Source organism: Ornithorhynchus anatinus, chromosome 12 (assembly GCF_004115215.2).
Source record: "Ornithorhynchus anatinus isolate Pmale09 chromosome 12, mOrnAna1.pri.v4, whole genome shotgun sequence".
Classification (NCBI taxonomy): domain Eukaryota; kingdom Metazoa; phylum Chordata; class Mammalia; order Monotremata; family Ornithorhynchidae; genus Ornithorhynchus; species Ornithorhynchus anatinus.
Window position 1 is genome coordinate 1,965,633 of NC_041739.1, and position 20,120 is coordinate 1,985,752.

The following is a 20,120-nucleotide window of genomic DNA, read 5'->3' on the forward strand; positions in this document are numbered from 1 at the left end:
GGCGGGGCTGAGTGACGTCAGGGGGCGGGGCCGAGGGCGGGCGGGCCGGGGCTGGTGGGGAGCGGGGGAGTGACGTAAGAGGGAGGCGGGGCGGGCAGAGAGGGAGGGCGGGGGTGACGGCGAAGTGGGCGGGGCCTCGTGGAGGGCGGGGCCGAGTGACGTTAAGGGGGCGTGGCGGAGCCCAGGCAGGGGCGGGGCTGGTGGGGAGCGGGGAGTCACGTAAGAGAAGGGGCGGGGCGGAGTGACGTGGATGGATGGGCGGGGCCGCGGGCGGGAACGAGCGCGGTGACGTTTAGGGGAAGGGCGGGGCTCCGGGCCGGAGTCTGAGGCGACAGGCGGCCCTTCCTTCATTCATTCATTCCTTCATTCATTCATTCATATTTACGGAGCGCTGACTGTGTGCAGAGCACTGGACTACGCGCTCGGAATGGACAGTCGGTACACAGGCCTCGACGCCATCGATAGAAATAAACAGAATTATAGATGATATGCCCATCATCAATAAAGAAATAAATAGAAGGATAAATAATCTATACAAATCGGCACAAGGGCGGAGGGGAGGGGAAGGGGGAAGAGCAGAGAGAGGGAGCCGGGGGGGATGGGGAGGCGGGGAGGGGGCAGAGGGAAAGGGAGGGCGCAGGCCGGGAAGGCCTCCCGGAGGAGGGGAGCTCTCAGGAGGGCTTGGAAGGGGGGAAGACAGGGAGTTTGGCGGAGGTGAGGAGGGAGGGCGTGGCGGGACCGCGGGAGGACGAGGCCCGGGGGTCGACGGCGGGACGGGCGGCGGAGGAGCGGAGCCTGCGGGGTGGCCGGTGGAAAGAGAGAAGGGAGGAGAGGTGGGAAGGGGCCAGGTGACGGAGGGCCTCGAAGCCCAGAGTGTGAAGTTTTTGTTCCGTGCGGAGGTCGATAGGCGACCACTCGAGGTTTCGAAGAAGGGGAGCGACAGGCCCAGGGCCTTTCTGCGGGAAGATGAGCCGGGCGGCCGAGCGAAGGATAGACCGGAGCGGGGCGAGAGAGGAGGAAGGGAGGTCGGAGAGGAGGCCGACACGGCGGTCTAGCCGGGATATGACGAGAGCCCGTAGCGGCGAGGTAGCCGTCCGGGTGGAGAGGAGAGGGCGGATCTCGGCCATAGCTCGTAGAGGCGAGAGCGGGCAGGCCTCGGTGACGGATCGGATGTGCGGGGTGAACGCGAGGGACGACTCAAAGGATGGTCCCGGGCCCGAGAGACGCGAAGGATGGTCGCGCCGTCCACGGTGATAGGCAAGTCCGGGAGAGGACCGGGCTCGGGAGGGAAGACGAGGAGCTCGGTCTTGGCCATGTTGAGTTGTCGGTGGCGGGCCGACATCCAGGTGGGCGGGAGGAGATTTGAGCCTGGAGGGAGGAAGAGAACAGGGGAGGAGATGGAGATTCCTTCAGTAGTATTCATTGAGCGCTTACTCTGTGCAGAGCACTGGACTAAGCGCCTGGGACGAACAGGTCGGCAACAGATAGAGACGGTCCCCGCCCTCTGACGGGCTCACGGTCTGATCGGGGGAGACGGGCGGACGAGAACGATGGCGATGAATGGAGTCGAGGGGAAGAACATCTCGTAAAAACAGTGGCAATGGCAACCAAATAGAATCGAGGCGATGGACATTTCATTAACAAAATAAATAGGGTAATGAAAATACCCTATTTTATAAATGGAGATCCGGGTGTCATCCGTGTGGAGGTGATAGTCGAAGGCGTGGGAGCGAAAGAGATCACCGAGGGAGGGAGTCTAGATGGAGAGCAGAAGGGGACGACCAAGAACTGACCCTTGAGGAACCCCGACAGAGGGTCATCATAGGAGTAAAGTGTGCAGGCCGGGTTATAGTATTACTATTATTACAAAAGTATTATATTAACGTCCGTCTCCCCCTCTAGACTGTAAGCTTGTCGTGGACAGGGAATAATAAAAATAATTGGAACCCATGACCTTCCGACTCCCAGGCCCGTGCCCTATCCACTACGCCGTGCTGCTTCTGTGTCTGCTTATCGTTATATTGTCCTCTCCCAACCGCTTAGCCCGGTGCTCAACTGTATATATTTTCGTTACCCTATTTATTTTGTCAATGAAACGTACATCGCCTCGATTCTATTTAGTTGCCCTTGTTTTTACCAGATGTTCTTCCCCTCGACTCTATCTCTCGCCATCGTTCTCGTCCGTCCGTCTCCCCCGATTAATAATAATAATAATAATAATAATGTTGGTATTTGTTAAGCGCTTACTATGTGCCGAGCACTGTTCTAACCGCTGGGGTAGACACAGGGGAATCAGGTTGTCCCCCGTGGGGCTCACAGTCTTAATCCCCATTTTACAGATGAGGGAACTGAGGCACCGAGAAGTTAAGTGACTTGCCCAAAGTCACACAGCTGACAAGTGGTAGAGCCGGGGTTCGAACCCATGACCTCTGACTCCAAAGCCCGTGCTCTTTCCAGTGAGCCACGCTGCTTCTCAAGATAAATGGCCCGTACGGGGATCGAACCCGCGACCTTGGCGTTATTAGCACCCCGCTCTAACCAACTGAGCTAACCGGCCGATATAATGTTGGTGTTTGTTAAGCGCTTACTATGTGCCGAGCACTGTTCTAAGCGCTGGGGTAGACACAGGGGAATCAGGTTGTCCCACGTGGGGCTCACAGTCTTAATCCCCGTTTTACAGATGAGGGAACTGAGGCACAGAGAAGTGAAGTGACTCGCCCACAGTCACACAGCCGACAAGTGGCAGAGCTGGGATTCGAACTCATGAGCCCTGACTCCCGTGAGCCCGTCAAAGGGCGGGGACCGTCTCTATCTGTCGCCGACTTGTCCGTCCCAAGCGCTTAGTCCGGTGCTCTGCACAGAGTGAGCGCTCAGTAAATACTGTTGAATGAATGACTGAATGCTCCGCAGTCAGCGCGCAATAAATATGATCGAATGAATAACGATGGGTATTGTTTTTATTGTAGTAGGAAAGCAGCGAGGTAAGGAGCCATCCATAATGCGGTATGACGTGCGGGACGGGGAGAAGCCGCCCGTAAAAATAAGGCCGGTGTTTATTCGGCGTTGGCCGGGTGTCAAGCGCCGTGTGAAGCGGCGTGGCTCAGTGGAAAGAGCCCGGGCTTGGGAGTCGGAGGTCATGGGTTCGAATCCCGGCTCCGCCGCTTGTCAGCAGCTGGGTGACTGTGGGCGCGTCACTTCACTTCTCTGGGCCCCAGTTCCCCCGCCTGTAAAATGGGGATGAAGACCGGGAGCCTCCCGTGGGACGACCTGATGACCCCGCATCTCCCCCAGCGCTTAGAACAGTGCTCTGCACCTAGGAAGCGCTTAACAAATACCAACATTATTATCATTATTATTAGCGCTTAACAAATACCAACATTATTATCATTGTTATTACGCAGCGGGATGAATATAAGTTCCGCGTGGCTCAGTGGTAAGAGCCCGGGCTTTGGAGTCAGAGGTCATGGGTTCGAATCCCGGCTCCGCCACTCGTCGGCTGCGGGACTGTGGGCGAGTCACTTCACTTCTCGGTGCCTCAGTGCCCTCATCTGTAAAATGGGGATGAAGACTGCGAGCCCCACGTGGGACGACCCGATTCCCCCGGGGTCTCCCCCAGCGCTTAGAACAGTGCTCGGCACCTAGTAAGCGCTTAACAAATACCAACGTTATTATCGGACGCCATCCCTGTCCCACATGGGGCTCACTGTCTAACGGGGAGGGAGGACAGGTCCATCTGGGTGTCCACCTGTCCGTCACTTTGGTTGGTTGTGTTCGGCCAGGGGCCTGGGCGGAGCGGGGGACCCCGGGAGGGAGGAATGGGGTGAATAGTGAGGGTGGGAGGGAAGGGCAAATACCCCGCCGGGGGGGGGGGGGGGGAATTCATATTATCGAGGATTTGGAAGCAAACTCACCCTCTCCCCGCTCTCCTCCTGTCCCACTTTGCTCTCTCCGGAAAAGGGGACGAAGGGCAGAGGGTTGGGGTTCGGCCAAGGGGGTGCGGGCCGGGGGAGATGAGGACTGCCACTGGAGGGGCTTCTAATATGGGAAGCAGCGTGGCTCAGCGGAAAGAACCCGGACTTGGGAGTCAGAGGTCACGGGTTCTAATCCCGACTCTGCCACTTGCCAGCTGGGTGACTTTGGGCAAGTCACTTAACCACTCTCTGTGCCTCAGTTACCTCATCTGGAAAATGGGGATTAAAACTGTGAGCCCCCCCGTGGGGCAACCTGATCACCTTGTGTCCCCCAGTGCTTAGAACAGTGCTTTGCACAGAGTAAGCACTTAAATACTACCATTTATTTGGAGAAGCAGCGTGGCTCTGTGGAAAGAGCCCGGGCTTTGGAGTCAGAGGTCATGGGTTCAAATCCCAGCTCTGCCACTTGTCGGCTGTGTGACCGTGGGCGAGTCACTTCACTGCTCTGTGCCTCAGTGACCTCATCTGTAAAATGGGGATGAAGACCGTGAGCCTCCCGTGGGACCACCTGATGACCCTGGATCTCCCCCAGCGCTTAGAACGGTGCTCTGCACATAGTAAGCGCTTAACAAATACCAACATTATTAATAATAATAATGATTATTATTCTTGTTAAGCGCTTTCTATGTGCCCGACACCGTACTAAGCTCTGGGGTGGGTACAAGCAGCAGCGAGAAGCAGCGTGGCTCAGTGGAAAGAGCCCGGGCTTGGGAGTCAGAGGTCATGGGTTCGAAACCCGGCTCCGCCACTCGTCAGCTGTGTGACTGTAGGCGAGTCACTTCACTTCTCTGGGCTTCAGTGACCTCGTCTGTAAAATGGGGATGAAGACTGGGAGACTCCCGTGGGACAACCCGGTTACCCTGTATCTACCCCAGCGCTCTGCACACAGTAAGCGCTTAATAAATACCAAGATTATTATTATTACAAGCAAAACGGGTTGGACGCAGTCCCTGTCCCAGGTGGGGCTCACGGTCTCAATGCCCTTTTTACAGATGAGGTCACTGAGGCCCAGAGAAATGAATCGATTTGCTCAAGGTCACACAGCGGACGAGTGGGGAGGCGGGATTAGAACCCTTGACCTTCTGACTCCCAGGCTGGGGCTCTAGCCACCGAGCCACACTGCTTGACTCCACCGATACTCCAGCTCCGGACCTGGGGGCGAACCACAGTCTCCTCGGGGAGGGGAATGACGATAACAATAACGATAATAACAGTAGTTATTGGTGCTTGTTAAGCTCTTACTATTCGCCAAACCCTGTCCTGGAGAAGCAGCGTGACTCAGTGGCAAGAGCCCGGGCTTGGGAGTCGGAGGTCGTGGGTTCGAATCCCAGCTCTGCCCCTCGTCAGCTGTGTGACTGTGGGCGAGTCACTTCACTTCCCTGGGCCTCAGTTCCCTCATCTGGAAAATGAGGATTAACTGTGAGCCTCACGTGGGACCACCTGATGACCCTGTATCGGCCCCAGCGCTTACAACAGTGCTCGGCACATAGTAAGCGCTTAACAAATACCGACATTATTATTGTTCTTATTGTTACCAAGCGCTGGGGTAGATTTAAGGTAATCAGATCCCACATGGGGCTCACAGTCTAAGCGGGAGGGAGGACAGTTATTGAACCCCCATTTTGCGGATGAGGGAGCTGAAGCGTGGAGAAGTGAAATGACTTGTCCGGGGTCACACAGCAGACAAGTGGCAGAGCTGGGATTCGAACCCAGGTCCAAGCTTTATCCGCTACGCGGCTTGGGACCACCCAGGGCGACGAGTGAGAGGGGCGCTGGGCTCTGGATGGGGGCCACAGGGTCCAGGCCTTTAATCTTCCTGCCCCAGCCTCACCTCGCTCCCATCTCCCCGCCTCAGCTCCCCGCTCCCACCTCAAACTACTTCCAATCCCTGCTTCCCTGCTGCTGGCTCAAGATTCATTCAATAGTATTTATGGAGCGCTTCCTATGGGCACAGCACTGGACTAAGCGCTTGGAATGGACAATTTGGCAACAGATCGAGACCGTCCCTGCCCTCTGACGGGCTTTCGGTCTAATCGGGGGAGACGGACGACAAAACAAAACCATTCTAGAATGTCCAGCCCTCAACTAGATGGATCCCGGCTCTGCCGCTTGTCTGCTGTGTGACTGTGGGCGAGTCACTTCACTTCTCTGGGCCTCAGTTCCCTCATCTGTCAAATGGGGATAAAGACTGGGAGCCTCACGTGGGACAACCTCATAACCCTTAGAACAGTGCTGTGCACATAGTAAGCACTTAACAAATACCAACATTATTATTATTATTATTATTATTGTTATTATTATTATTAACTGTCTCTTCAAGGGGACAGGAGTCTTCAGCATCCCACAGAAGCTGGTGCCTCGGAAGCCAGTGAAAACCTTCATTTATTCATTCAGTCGTACTTATTGAGCGCTTACTGTGTGCAGAGCACTGTACTAAGCGCTTGGAGTGTACAATTCGGCCACAGATAGAGACCGTCCCTGCACAACAAGGGGTTCACAGTCTAGAAGGGGGAGACAGACAACAAAACAAAACAAAACAAGTAGAGGGCATCAATACCATCAAACTAGGTCAATAGAATTATATATGTTTCAATATAAATAAATAATGTTGGTATCTGTTAAGCGCTTCCTATGTGCAGAGCACTGTTCTAAGCGCTGGGGGAGATGCGGGGTCATCAGGTTGTCCCACGTGAGGCTCACAAGTCTTAATCCCCATTTTACAGATGAGGGAACTGAGGCCCAGAGAAGTGAAGTGACTCGCTCACAGTCCCACAGCTGACAAGTGGCAGACCCGGAATTCGAACCCATGACCTCTGACACCCAAGCCTGGGCTCTTTCCACTGAGCCTCGCTGCTTCTCCTACTATAGATAGACACACATCATTAATAAAATAAATAGAATTATATATATATATATATATATAAAATAGATAAAATTATCTATATATATATATACACCCACAAGTGCTGCGGGGCGGGGAAGGGAGTAGAGCACGGGGAGGGAGCCGGGGCGATGGGGAGGGGAAGAGGAGCAAAACAGCAAAACGAGTCAACAGACGTCGATAGCATCACTGTAAATAAATAGAATTAGAGATCTATACACATCATTAATAAATGAATAGAATTATAAATAATATACACAAATCTGCACAAGGGCTGAGGGGAGGGGAAGGGGGTAGAGCAGAGGGAGGGAGAAGGGGGAAGGGGAGGAAGGGCAGAGAAAAAAGAAGGGGCTCAGTGTGGGAGGGCCTCCTGGAGGAGGTGGGCTCTCACTATGACTTTGATGGGGGAAGAGAGCTAGTTTGGCGGATGTGAGGAGGGAGGGCAGTCATTCAATCGGATTTATTGAGTGCTAACCGGGTGGAGAGCACTGTCCTAAGCGCTGGGGTGAGTACAGTCGATCAGACCGTGCGCCCGTCAGACGGCAGGGCCCGTCTCTATCTGTTGCCGACTTGTTCGTTCCGAGCGCTTAGTCCGGTGCTCTGCACCTAGTAAGCGCTCAAGAAATACGACTGAATGAATACAGTATGACAGTGGCATTCCTCTGCCCACGGTGAGCTTCCAGCGTCGAGGGGCCGGAGTGGCGGGCCCGGGGAAGGCCGGGCCAACCAAGACTCCCCTCGGATCATGGGTGAGGCGGCTCTGGACCCTGAGCTCCTTGTGGGCAGGGAAGGTGTCCGCCGACTCTGTTAGCGAAGCAGCGTGGCTCGGTGGAAAAAAGGGCCTGGGAGTCAGAGGTCATGGGTTCGAATCCCGGCTCTGCCACCTGTCAGCTGGGAGATTTTGGGCAAGTCACTGAGCCTCAGTTCCCTCAACTGTAAAATGGGGATTGAGACTGTGGTGAGGCCCACGTGGGACATCCTGATCACCTTGTATCCCATCCCCCCGTGCTTAGAACATAGTAAGCACTTAGCAAATGCCATTATTATTATTATCGTTATTATTATTATTCTCCTCCCCCTCCCCCTTCATCGACCCCCCCCCCCCATATTCTGTCCTCAAAGGGGAGAATCAGCAAAGGCGTGGGACCCAGTGTTGGGAGGGGGGTGGAGGGAAGGAGGGGGAAGAGGAGGGAAGAGGGGGAGGAAGGAAAGGAGAGGAGGGGGAGAAAAAGTGGGGAGAAGACAGGGGAAGGTGGAAGGGGAAGAAGTGAAAGGAGGGGGAATAGGAGGGAGAAGAAGGAGGGGAAAGAAAAAAGAAAGGGAAAATGGAGAAGGGAGAGGGAGCAGGGGGTAATAATAATGATAATGATGGCATTTGTTAAGCGCTTACTATGTGTCAGGCCCTGTAATAATAATAATGATAATGATGGTATTTGTTAAGCGCTCACTAGGTGCAGAGCACTGTTCTAAGCGCTGGAATAGCTACAGGGTGATCAAGTTGTCCAACATGAGGCTTACAGTCTTCATCCCCATTTTACAGATGAGGGAACTAAGACACAGAGAAGTGAAGTGACTTGCCCAGAGTCACCCAGCTGACAAGTGGCAGGGCCAGGATTCGAACCCAAGACCTCCGCCTCCCAAGCCCGGGCTCTCCCCACTGAGCCACGTGCTTCTCGTAAGCTCGGGGTGGCTACAAGGAAATCGAGTTGGGTACAGTCCCCGTCCCACGTGGGGCTCACAGTCTCAATCCCCATTTTACAGATGAGGGAACTGAGGCCTAGAGAAGTGATGTGACTTGCCCAGGGTGACACGGCGGACAAGTGGCGGAGCCGGGATTAGAACCCATGACCTTCTGACTTCCAGGCCCAGGCTCTACACCATAAGAGAAGGGAAGGGAGGGAGGAAAAAGGGGATGGAGCTATAACCTCTAGACCGTAACCTCATTGTGGACAGGGACGGTGTCTACTCACTCTGTTATAGTGTACTCTCCCGACCGCTTAGTACAGTGCTCTGCACCCAGTATGCGCTCAATGAATATGATGGTTTGCTGGAAGGGTTAGAAGAGGAGAAAAGAGAATGGAGAAGAGGCAGGGGAGGGCGTGGGAGGAAGGGATGGGGAAAGAAGAGGAGAAGGAGGAGGGGAAGAGGAAGCGAAGGGAGAAGGGCGAGGAGGAGTGGGGAAAGGGGAGGGAAGAAGTGGAAGGGGGGATTGAGGAAGGGGAGGAAGAGGAGAAGAAAGAGGGAGGAAGGGGAAAGAAAGGAGGAAGAGGAGGAGGAAGGGGAAGGGAGGAAGGTGGGGAAGAAGAGAAGGAAAGGGAAGGAGGAGGGGAGGGAGGAGGAAGGAGAAAGGGGAGGAGGGGGAAGAGGAGGAAGGAGAGGGGAGAAAATGGGGGAAAAGAGAAGGGGCGGGAAGAGGGGGAGCTGGGAAGAGGAGCGAGGGGGAGGAGAAGAAGAGGAAGAAAGGGAGGGAGGGGGTCAGGAAGTGGAGGAGGGAGAAGGGGGAAGGAGTAATGGTAATAATAATAATAATAATAGTGATAGTATTTGTAAAGTGCTTACTATGTGCCAGGCACTGTACTAAGCGCTGAATAGAAAGAAGGGGAGGGGGAAAAGACAGGGTGAGGGGTCGCTATTCCTGGCCAAGGCCCTTACTGTGTGCCAGGCACTGTACTAAGCGCTGAGCAGGAAGAAGGGGAGGGGGAAAGGAAAGGCTGAGGATTGTAACCGGCCCCTCGCTCATCACTGAGCCCCATTGTCGCGGGGACAGAAAACCTTGGAGAAAAGTCCAGGGAGCGTTAAGCGCAAGGGCCGGTCGGGTGGCCATGGTAAAGCCAAGGAAGGAAGGAAGGAGGGAAGGAGGGAAGGAAGGAAGGAAAGGAAAGGAGAAGGGAAGGAAGGAGGGAAGGAAGAAGGGAAGGAGGGAGGGAGGGAAGGAGGGAAAGGAGGGAGGGAAGGAGGGAAAGGAGGGAGGGAAGGAAGGAAGGAAGGAAGGGAGGAAGGGAGGGAGGGAGGAAGGGAGGAAGGGAGGGAGGAAGGAAGGAAGGAAGGAAGGAAGGAAGGAAGGAAGGAAGGAAGGAAGGAAGGAAGGAAGGAAGGAAGGAAGGAAGGAAGGAGGGAGGGAGGGAGGGAGAGGAGGGAAAGGAGGGAGGGAAGGAGGGAGGAAAGAGGGAGGCTCCCCACTGATCCCAGGCAGGGCTGGGATTTGGGGGCCCCCGGACTCCAACAGGGAAGTTCCCTGTTGGAGTCTCCCCAGAGCCCCCTGTATCGAGTGATATTATTTACAATAATAATAATAATAATGATAGTATTTGTTCAGCGCTTACTATGCGCCAAGCACTGTTCTAAGCGTTGGAGTAGATACAAGGTGATCGGGTTATCCCACGTGGGGCTCACAGTCTTCATCTCCGTTTTACAGATGAGGGAACTGAGGCCCAGAGGAGTGAAGTGACTTGTCCAAGGTCACACTGGTGACAAGGGGCGGAGCCGGGATTAGAACCCATGGCCTCCGGCTCCCGAGCCCCGGCTCTTTCCACTGAGCCTTGCTGCTTTGAGCGCTTAGTGTGCAGAGCGCTGTGCGGAGCGCTTGGGAGAATATACTATGACACAGTGGCTAGACAAGTTCCCTGTCTCCCAAGCGCTCAGTACAGTGTTCTGCACACAATAAGTGGTGGATGAATATGCCTGTTGGATGCGTGTGCTTAGGGGTGGTCGTGAAAGGGTAGGGGGCCGTGTGTGTGCGCTTGTGTGTGCACGGAAATGTAGGTGAAAACGTAGAGAAGCAGCGTGGCTCGGTGGCAAGAGCCCGGGCTTGGGAGTCGGAGGTCAGGGGTTCGAATCCCAGCTCCGCCACTTGTCAGCTGTGTGACGGTGGGCAAGTCACTTCACTTCTCTGGGCCTCAGTGACCTCATCCGTAAAATGGGGGTGAAGACCGTGAGCCTCACGGGGGACAAGCTGATGACCCTGTATCTACCCCTGCGCTTAGAACAGTGCTCGGCACATAGTAAGCGCTTAACGAACACCAACATTAGTATTATTCTTAAGTGTGTGTACAGGCCTGGGAGTCAGAAGGGCCCGGTTCTACTCTGCTGCTTCTCTGCTGGGTGACCTTTCATTCAATAGTATTTATTGAGCGCTTACTATGTGCAGCAGCGTGGCTCAGTGGAAAGAGCCCGGGCTTTGGAGTCAGAGGTCATGGGTTCGAATCCCGGCTCGGCCACTTGCCAGCTGTGTGACGGTGGGCGAGTCACTTCACTTCTCGGTGACCTCAGTGACCTCATCTGTAAAATGGGGATGAAGACCGGGAGCCCCACGTGGGACGACCTGATTCCCCTGTGTCTACCCCAGCGCTGAGAACGGTGCTCGGCACATAGTAAGCGCTTAACGAATACCAACATTATCATGTGCAGACCCTGGTGAAGTCACTTCACTTCTCTGGGCCTCATCAGCAAAATGGGGACGAAGACTGTGCGCCCCATGTGGGACAGGGACCGTGTCCATCCTGATCTGCTTCCATCTACCTCGGGGCTTAGTACAGCGGCGGGCACCTAGTAAGCGCCTAACAAATGCCGTGACTATTATTATTACGCCCCGGCTCGGTTGGCGGTTTTCCCAGTGACCGTACCACCGTCCCCCGCCCCGGGCCGGGGCCTGTGGAGGGGCCTTCTGCCAGCCCGGGCCCTCCTGGCCCCGCGGCCCGGTTGATGCTGCCCCGAATGAACGCGGAGGCGCTTTCCTAATAAAGGAAATTAAACACAAACCTGATCGGTCCGAATAATGAACAAATCGAGGATTAAGCAGAGATTTCCGGGCTGTGGTTGGAGCGAAGCCAAGGGTTTAACAATGGGCTGCCTGAGGCTTGTCTGTCCGGTTGGCGGGTCCCAGAGATGGGGGGCGGGGGGGGGGGTCATGCCAGGCCGGAGGCCGGGGCGGGATTCATTCATTCATTCATTCCTTCGATCGTCTTTATTACTACTGTTATTATTGCTAAGAGTAATAATTGTGGTATTTATTAAGCGCTTACCGTGTCCCAGGCACTGTACTAACCGCTCAGGTGAATTCGAGCAGAATAGAGAATAGAGAAGCAGCCTGGCTCAGTGGAAAGAGCCCGGGCTTTGGAGTCAGAGGTCATGAGTTTGAATCCCGGCTCTGCCACTCGTCAGCTGTGTGACTGCGGGCGAGTCACTTCACCTCTCTGTGCCGCCTCAGTGACCTCATCTGTGAAATGGGGATGAAGACTGTGAGCCCCACGTGGGACAACCTGATTCCCCTGCGTCTACCCCAGCGCTTAGAACAGTGCTCTGCACATAGTAAGCGCTTAACAAATACCAACATCATTATTATTACGAGCAAATAGCGTTGGACACGGTCCCTGTCCCACGTGGGGCTCACGGTCTCAATCCCCATTTTACAGATGAGGTCACTGAGGCGGCCCAGAGGAGCGAAGTCACTCGCCCAAGGTCACACAGCAGACCCGTGGCCGAGGTGGGATTATTGAGCGTTTACCGTGAGCGAAGCACCGTGCTAAGCGCTCGGGAGAGTGCAATATGACAACAGACACATTCCCTGCACACAACGAGCTCACGGTCTAGAGGGGAGACACATTACTATAAATAACTACTATACTATACTAAATACTCTACTATACGAAATACTATAAATACATTACTATAAATAAATGACAGATAGATACAGCGCTGTGGGGCCGGGAGGGAGGATGAATGAAGGGAGCGAGTCGGGAGGACGCAGAAGGGAGTGGGAGAAGAGGAGGGGAGGGCGTAGTCGGGGAAGGCCGCTCGGAGGTGATGGGCCTTCGATAAGGCTTTGAACGGGGGGAGAGAGGAATTATCCGTCTGACACGAGGAGAGAGGGCGTCCAGGCCAGGGGCAGGATGTGGGCGAGAGGCTGGCGGCGAGATGGATGAGATGGAGGCACCGTGAGGAGGTTGGCAGTAGCCAAGGGTGCGGGCTGGGTTGCAGTAAGAGAGTAGCCAGGTGAGGTTATAATAATAATAATAACGTTGGTATTTGTTCAGCGCTCACTATGTGCCGAGCACTGTTCTAAGCGCTGGGGGAGATACAGGGTCATCAGGTTGTCCCACCTGGGGCTCACAGTTAATCCCCATTTTCCAGATGAGGTCACTGAGGCCCAGAGAAGTGAAGTGACTTGCCCACAGTCGCCCAGCTGACAAGTGGCAGAGCCGGGATTCGAACTCATGACCTCGGACACCCAAGCCCGGGCTGTAGGGGGCCAGGTGACGGACGGCTTTATTCATGCATTAGTGCTTATTGAGCGCTTACTATGTGCAGAGCACTGTACTAAGCGCTTGGAACGGACAAATCGGCAACAAATAATAAACAAAGCCGGTGGTGAGGAGTTTGGGTTGGATGCGGAGGTGGATGGGCAACCACTGGAGGTTCTCAGCTGGGTGACTTTGGGCAAGTCACTTCACTTCTCTGGCCCTCAGGGACCTCATCTGTCAAATGGGGATGAAGACCGGGAGCCCCACGGGGGACGACCTCATCCCCTTGTATCCTCCCCAGTGCTGCGAACAGTGCTTGGCACCTAGTAAGTGCTCAAGAAATACCATCATTATTATTATTATCATTACTATTAAGAGGTGGGAGGTGCCGGGGCAGGCTGAAGGGCACTGAGGCAGTGGGGGTTCACTGGGGATTGGGGGGGGGGGGGGAGCGGCTGACTGGCTGATCGACTCACTGACTGCCAAACTAGCACGCTCCCCCCCTTCCAAGCCCTACTGAGAGGTCCCCTCCTCCAGGAGGCCTTCCCGGACTGAGCCTCCCTTTCCCCCTGCTCCTCCTCCCCTGCCCATCGCCCCAACTCCCTCTGCTCTACAGCACCTGTGTATATTTGGACGTATTTATTATTCTGTTAGTTTTATTAATGATGTGCATAGATCTATAATTCTATTTATTTATATTGATGCTCTTGATGCCTGTTTACTCGTTCTGATGTTGGGGAGCGTGGCTCAGTGGAAAGAGCACGGGCTTTGGAGTCAGAGGTCATGGGTTCGAATCCCGGCTCTGCCACTTGGCAGCTGTGTGACTATGGGCAAGTCACTTAACTTCTCTGTGCCTCAGTTCCCTCATCTGTAAAATGGGGATGAAGACTGTGAGCCCCACGTGGGACAACCTGATTCCCCTGTGTCTCCCGCAGCGCTTAGAACAGTGCTCTGCACAAAGTAAGCGCTTAACAAATACCAACATTATTATTCTAGACCGGGAGCCCGTTGTTGGGTAGGGATTGTCTCTATCTGTTGCCGAATTGTACTTTCCAAGCGCTTAGTACGGTGCTCTGCACACGGTGAGCGCCCGAATTGTCCATTCCAAGTGCTTAGTACAGTGCTCTGCACATAGTAAGCGCTCAATAAATACTATTGAATGAATGAATACGACTGACTGACCGACTGACTGAATGAATGGACTGGCTGACCTGACTGCCTGACGGACTGATTGCCTGGCCGGCCGACCGATTTTGATTGACTGGCTGACTGACGGCTGAGTGACCGATCGACTGGCCGACGGACTGACGGACTGACAGACAGATTAGCTGACTGATTGACTCTGACTGACTACTGACCCATCGACTGGCTGCCTGGGGAACCGACGGACAGACTTGCTGACTGATTGGCTTTGACTGACGGACTGACTGGCTGACTACTGACCGGGTGACCGACCGACCGGCCGACCGACCGTCTGACAGACTGATGGACTGACGGACAGACTGCCCGCCCGACTGACCGACTGGCTACTGCCTGAGTGACCGACTGGCCGACTGGCCGACCGTCGGACGGCCTGACCGACGGCCCGGCGGCTCTCCCTCCCGCTGCCGTCGTGAGAAGGGGAATCTCGCTCGGAGGGAAGCGCCTCCCCATCGCGCCGTTCCTCCGGCCGTCCGGGGGGCGCACGGAGCCGTCCCACCCTGTGGGCCCGGAACGGCGACACACTGGGACGACCTGATTCCCTTGTATCTCCCCCAGCGCTTGGCATATAGTAAGCGCTTAACAAATACCAACATTAATATTATTATTATTGTTCTCTGGCCTCAGTTACCTCCTCTGTAAAATGGGGGGTTAAGACCGGAAGCCCTACGGGGGACAGAGACTGTGCCCAACTTGATTTGCTTGTATCCACCCCAGTGCTTAGTACGGGGCCTGGCACGTAGTAAGCGCTTAACAAATACTCTCTGCCACTTGTCAGCTGTGTGACTGTGGGCAAGTCACTTAACTTCTCTGGGCCTCGGTGACCTCGTCTGTAAAATGGGGATTAAGACGGTGAGCCCCGCGTGGGACAACCCGATTCCCTGGTGTCCTGGTGTCTACCCCAGCGCTTAGAACAGTGCCCTGCACATAGTAAGCGCTTAACAAAAGCTTACATTATTATTATTATTATTACTCTGTGAAGGGGCAGAGGCGGGGGAGAGAGGAGAGGGGCAGGGAGGGAGAGGGAGGAAGGAGAAAAGTGACTGGGGGAGTGGGGAAAGAGAGAGAGAGAGAGAAAAAAGAAGGTACAATTTTGCGCTCTTGCCTACCCCCTCCCCTCCAGTGCCCCGCCGCTGCCATTCAGCTGGAGCGGGCACATGGGGCAGGGCGGGCAGCACAGGAGGGGTGATGTTGGACGCGCCAGGACAGTCGGTGCCCCGGCCAGAAATGGCTTTGGTGTTAGGTGGGGACAACCACCGCATCACAATGTGTCTTTCACTGTGACATTTCCTGGATAGCCGGAGCCAATTTTCGGCGGCCCCAGAGGCGGCGGGGCTGAGAGGTCTGCCCGGGAGTTACGGGCACAACCCCGGGGTTGGCCAGGGGGGCAAAGGTTTGCTCGGGAGCTCTGGGCACCGTCCAGGGGCGGGGTGGGGGAGGGCAGAGAGGTCTGCCCAGGACTTGCGCACACGGACCTGCGGTGCTGGGGGAGCAGAGAGATCTGCCCAGGAGTTGTGGGCGCAGCCCCGGATGCGGGGAGCCCAGAGATGTGCCCGGGGCCTGCGGGTAGGGGCTACCAGACAGCCCGCATGGCGGGAAGAGGAAGCGGGCCCGCAGGCCGCAGAGGGCGGGTGGCCGAGGAGCGGGTGCGTTGGCCGGGGCAGAGAGGAGCCCTGCCTCCGCTGCCAGGCTCCAGGTGGGCAAGACTCTTGGCAAGACTCAGGAGAGTCTTTGGACACCCAGTACGGCCCCCTGCACCCAGTGAACGCTCAGTCCAGCTCCGCACCGTGTAGGCGCCCGGTACGGCGCTCTGCGGCTAGTCGGTTCCCAGTTCAGCTCTGTATAAACAATGTTGGTACTGGGTAAGCGCTTACTAGGTGCCGAGCACTGTTCTAAGCGCTGGGGGAGAGACAGGGTCATCAGGTTGTCCCACGTGGGGCTCACCATCTAAATGCCCAATTTACAGATGAGGTAACTGGGGCCCAGAGAAGTGAAGTGACTGGTCCACGGTCACCCAGCTGACTAGTGGCAGAGCGGGGATTCGAACCCATGACCTCCGACTCCCAGGCCCGGGCTCTTCCCACCGAGCCACGCTGCTGCTTCTATAAAGTAGGCGCCCAGTACGGCGCTCCGCACGCAGTCGACACCCAGCGCGGCTCTCACGGACGGTCCCACGGACCTAGTTCCGCTCTGCACAGAGCGGGCTCCCGGGACGGTGCTCTGCACACCGCCGACCCCCAGCACAGTGCTCTTCGCACGACGGACACGCGGCACGCCGCCCTGCGCCCGGCGATTTGGCCCCGAGCCTCCAAATCCTGCGATCGTCCTCCGAAGAGAGGTCAAGCCTCAAGTTGCACTGCAGCTTCGACGGTGGATCTGCCCCAGGGCAGGGGCAGAGATCCCAGGTGGAGAAAGGCGCTGAGCTGGAACCTCGAAGGTGGGCGCGTCGTGAGCTCGCTCCCCTCCTCTCGAGTTCCCTAATAATAATCATAATTGCCATATCGTTTAAGCGCCTACTACGGGCCGGGCACCGTACTAAGCGCCGGGGTGGATCCAAGCCAGTCGGGTTGGACACGGTCATTCATTCAATATTCATTGAAGAGTATTTCTTGAGCGCTTACTATGTGCAGAGCACTGGACTAAGCGCTTGGAATGAACAAGTCGGGCAACAGATAGAGACGGTCCCTGCCGTTTGACGGGCGCACGGTCTCATCGGGGGAGACGGACGGACGAGAACAACGTGGGTCTTAAACTCCGCTTTACGGATGAGGTAACTGAGGGCCGGAGAAGTGAAATGACTTGCCCGAAGTCACACAACAGGCGAGCGGTGGTGCCGGAATTAGAACCCAGGTCCTCCTGACCCCCCAGGCCGGTGCTCTATCCGCTAGGCTCCAGACCTTCATAGCATTCAGCCAGGTTCACGGCCCCCCTCCTAAAGCGTATCAATTCCTTGTATCCACCTCGGTGCTTAATACAGTGCCTGGCACATAGTAAGCGCTTAACGAATACTTTTATTATTATTACCGTTATCACCCTTTGCCTTCTTGGGTCTCCCCTGGGGGTCCCCGAGAGCATCAGCCCTGGACCACAGTGACCCTCTTGTCGTGGTATTTGTTAAGGGCTTATTATGTGCCAAGCACTCATCTAAGCACTGGGACAGATAAAGCCAATCGGGTTGGCCGCCGTTCCCGTCCCACGAGGGGCTCGCAGTCCAAGTGCGAATCCCCATTTTTCAGTGGAGGAAACTGAGGCACTGAGAGGTTAAGTGACCGGGCCAACGACAGACGGCAGGCAAGTGGCGGAGCCGGGATTAGAACCCGGGTCCTCTGGCTCCCGGGGCCGTGCCCTATCCGCTAGACCACACTGTCTTTCGATCTAGAGAAGCAGCGCGGCTCCGTGGAAGGAGCCCGGGCTTGGGAGTCGGAGGTCGTGGGTTCGAATCCCGGCTCCGCCACCTGTCAGCTGTGCGACCGTGGGCAAGTCACTTCACTTCTCTGGGCCTCGGTGACCTCATCTCTCTAATGGGGATGAAGACTGTGAGCCTCACGGGGGACAACCCGATGACCCTGTATCTCCCCCAGCGCTTAGAACAGTGCTCTGCACATATAGTAAGCGCTTAACAAATATCAACATTGTTATTATTATCTCGACCATAACGTCGCCGCTGCAGCGGCTCCCAGACACGTCCGTCCCTTGGCCTCAGAGCCCCCGCTGCTGGGTACGGGAAGACGCGGGGAGGGAGTGTGGATGGCTCAGCGCGAACCATCTCCACTACAGAAAGCACAAACTCAACCCCCCGTCCGGCCGGGGCGAAGACGCACTCTTGTCCTTCTCGCCCCTGGCGTCCGAGTGAGGCTTACCCGGGAGGCCAGAGGGTGAAGAAGGCCCTCGGCTGCATTTCGGGGGGCACGGTGGGCCAGTGTAACCAACGAATTAATCAGGGGACTATACTAAGCGCACTTGAGAGTCTCCAGGGGAAGGTGCGGGCTCCCTGCCTCCCAGGAGCTCAGAATCGCATGTCGTGGAGAAGCAGCGTCGCCTAACGGGTAGGGCCCAGGCCCGGGCGTCAGAAGGACCCGGGTCCTAATCCCGGCTCTGCCGCTCGTCTCCCGCGTGACCTTGGACAAGTCACTTCCCTGGGCCTCGGTCACCTCATCTGTCAAGTGGGGAGTGAGGCTGTGAGCCCCACGGGGGACGTGGATGGGGTGATCAGCTTGTATCTGCCCCAGCGTTTAGTACGGTTTCCTCGACCTGCAAGTGGGCATTCAGTACCTATTTTCCTTCCTCCTTAGACTGTGAGCCCCTTGTGGGCAGGGATCGGGTCCGACCTGATTACTTTGTATCTACCCCAGAGCTAAGAACAGAACTTGACACACATAGTAAGCGCTGAACAAATATCAGAATCATATTATTCATTCATTCAATAGTATTTATTGAGCGCTTACGACGTGCAGAGCACTGGACTAAGCGCTTGGAATGGACGATTCGGCAACAGATAGAGACCCCCCCCCCCCCCCCCCGGCCCGTCGACGGGCTCGCGGTCTAATGGGGGGAGACGGACGGACAAAAACAAGACAACTTAATGACGATAAATAGAATCAAGGGGACGGACACCTCATTAACAAAAATAAATAGGGAAATAAAAATATACGCAAATAAGCACAGTGCTGAGGGGAGGGGGAGGGGGAGGAGCAGAGGGAAAAGGGGAAGCTCCTCTTGGAGGAGGTGAGCTCTCAGTAGGGCTTTGAAGAGGGGAAGGGAGTAGGCCTTTTCTGTCCCAGGCACTTAGTACAGTGCCTGGCACATAGTAAGCACTTAACAAATTCCAGAGGGGAAAAAAGGTCAAACGTGCCCCATGCCGAGCACTCGGAGTTCTCCAGGGAGGGGTTTTTCTTTCCAAACAGCAGCCTCCCCTTCCTCCTCCTCCTCCTCCTCCCCTCCTCCTCCTCCTCCTCTTCCCCTCTTCCCCGTTGAGGGGTTTTCCTCCCAGGGGGGTTTCCTTACATGAATCTTTCTAAATCTCATCTCATGTAACTCTGCCCCATTCACCCAACAGCTCTTGGGCAATTTTAATCTCCTTTCGTCCCTCCCGCCCTCTCTCCCTCTCACTGTCTCCCTCCCTTTCTCTCTCTGTTTCTTGTTCTCTCTCTCTCTCGCCCGCGCTCTGCCTCTCTCTCTGACTCCGTGTTTTTCTCTCCAGCAGATTAGCTTTTCCTCGGGCTCTTCGGGGAGGAGGTCGGAAGGTGCGGGCCCTGGTCGAGGTGAACCCACGTTTCCCCCGACTCCCCAGGAGCTTGGGCACGCACTGCACGTCTGAACGACGGGTCCAGTGGGTTGGCATTGTTCATAATAATAATGATAACGTCGGTATTTGTTAAGCGCTTACTATGTGCAGAGCACTGTTCTAAGCGCTGGGGGAGATACAGGGTCATCAGATTGTTGTGGGGCTCCCAGTCTTCATCCCCATTTGACAGATGAGGTCACTGAGGCCCAGAGAAGCGAAGTGACTCGCCCACAGTCACCCAGCTGACAAGGGGCAGAGCCGGGATTAGAACCCATGACCTCTGACTCCCAAGCCCGGGCTCCTTCCACTGAGCCAGGCTGTTTCTCGACTTATCTAATATCAAACCCGATGCATGCGGTAGGCACGAGCTCACGAGCGACAGACTGTAATGATTTAACAAATACCAGCACCGTCATCATCGTGTTTATGATTATTATTCTGGTCCCCTCTGTCCGCACCCACCCGGTACAATGTTCGGTGCACGAACGGCTCCGCGCTGCGAGCACGCTCCAATTCCCCGCGTTTGTGCTCGAGGCCCAGAAATA

At 55.6% G+C, this 20,120-nt stretch overlaps 1 non-coding gene across 1 annotated transcript; it reads right to left on the reverse strand.

Moving 5' to 3' along the window:
• Positions 1-2,483: 2,483 nt before the first annotated feature.
• Positions 2,484-2,557, reverse strand: TRNAI-AAU. The gene has a single exon. It is a non-coding gene; the product is annotated as a tRNA-Ile (tRNA).
• Between the last annotated feature and the right edge of the window lie 17,563 nt (positions 2,558-20,120).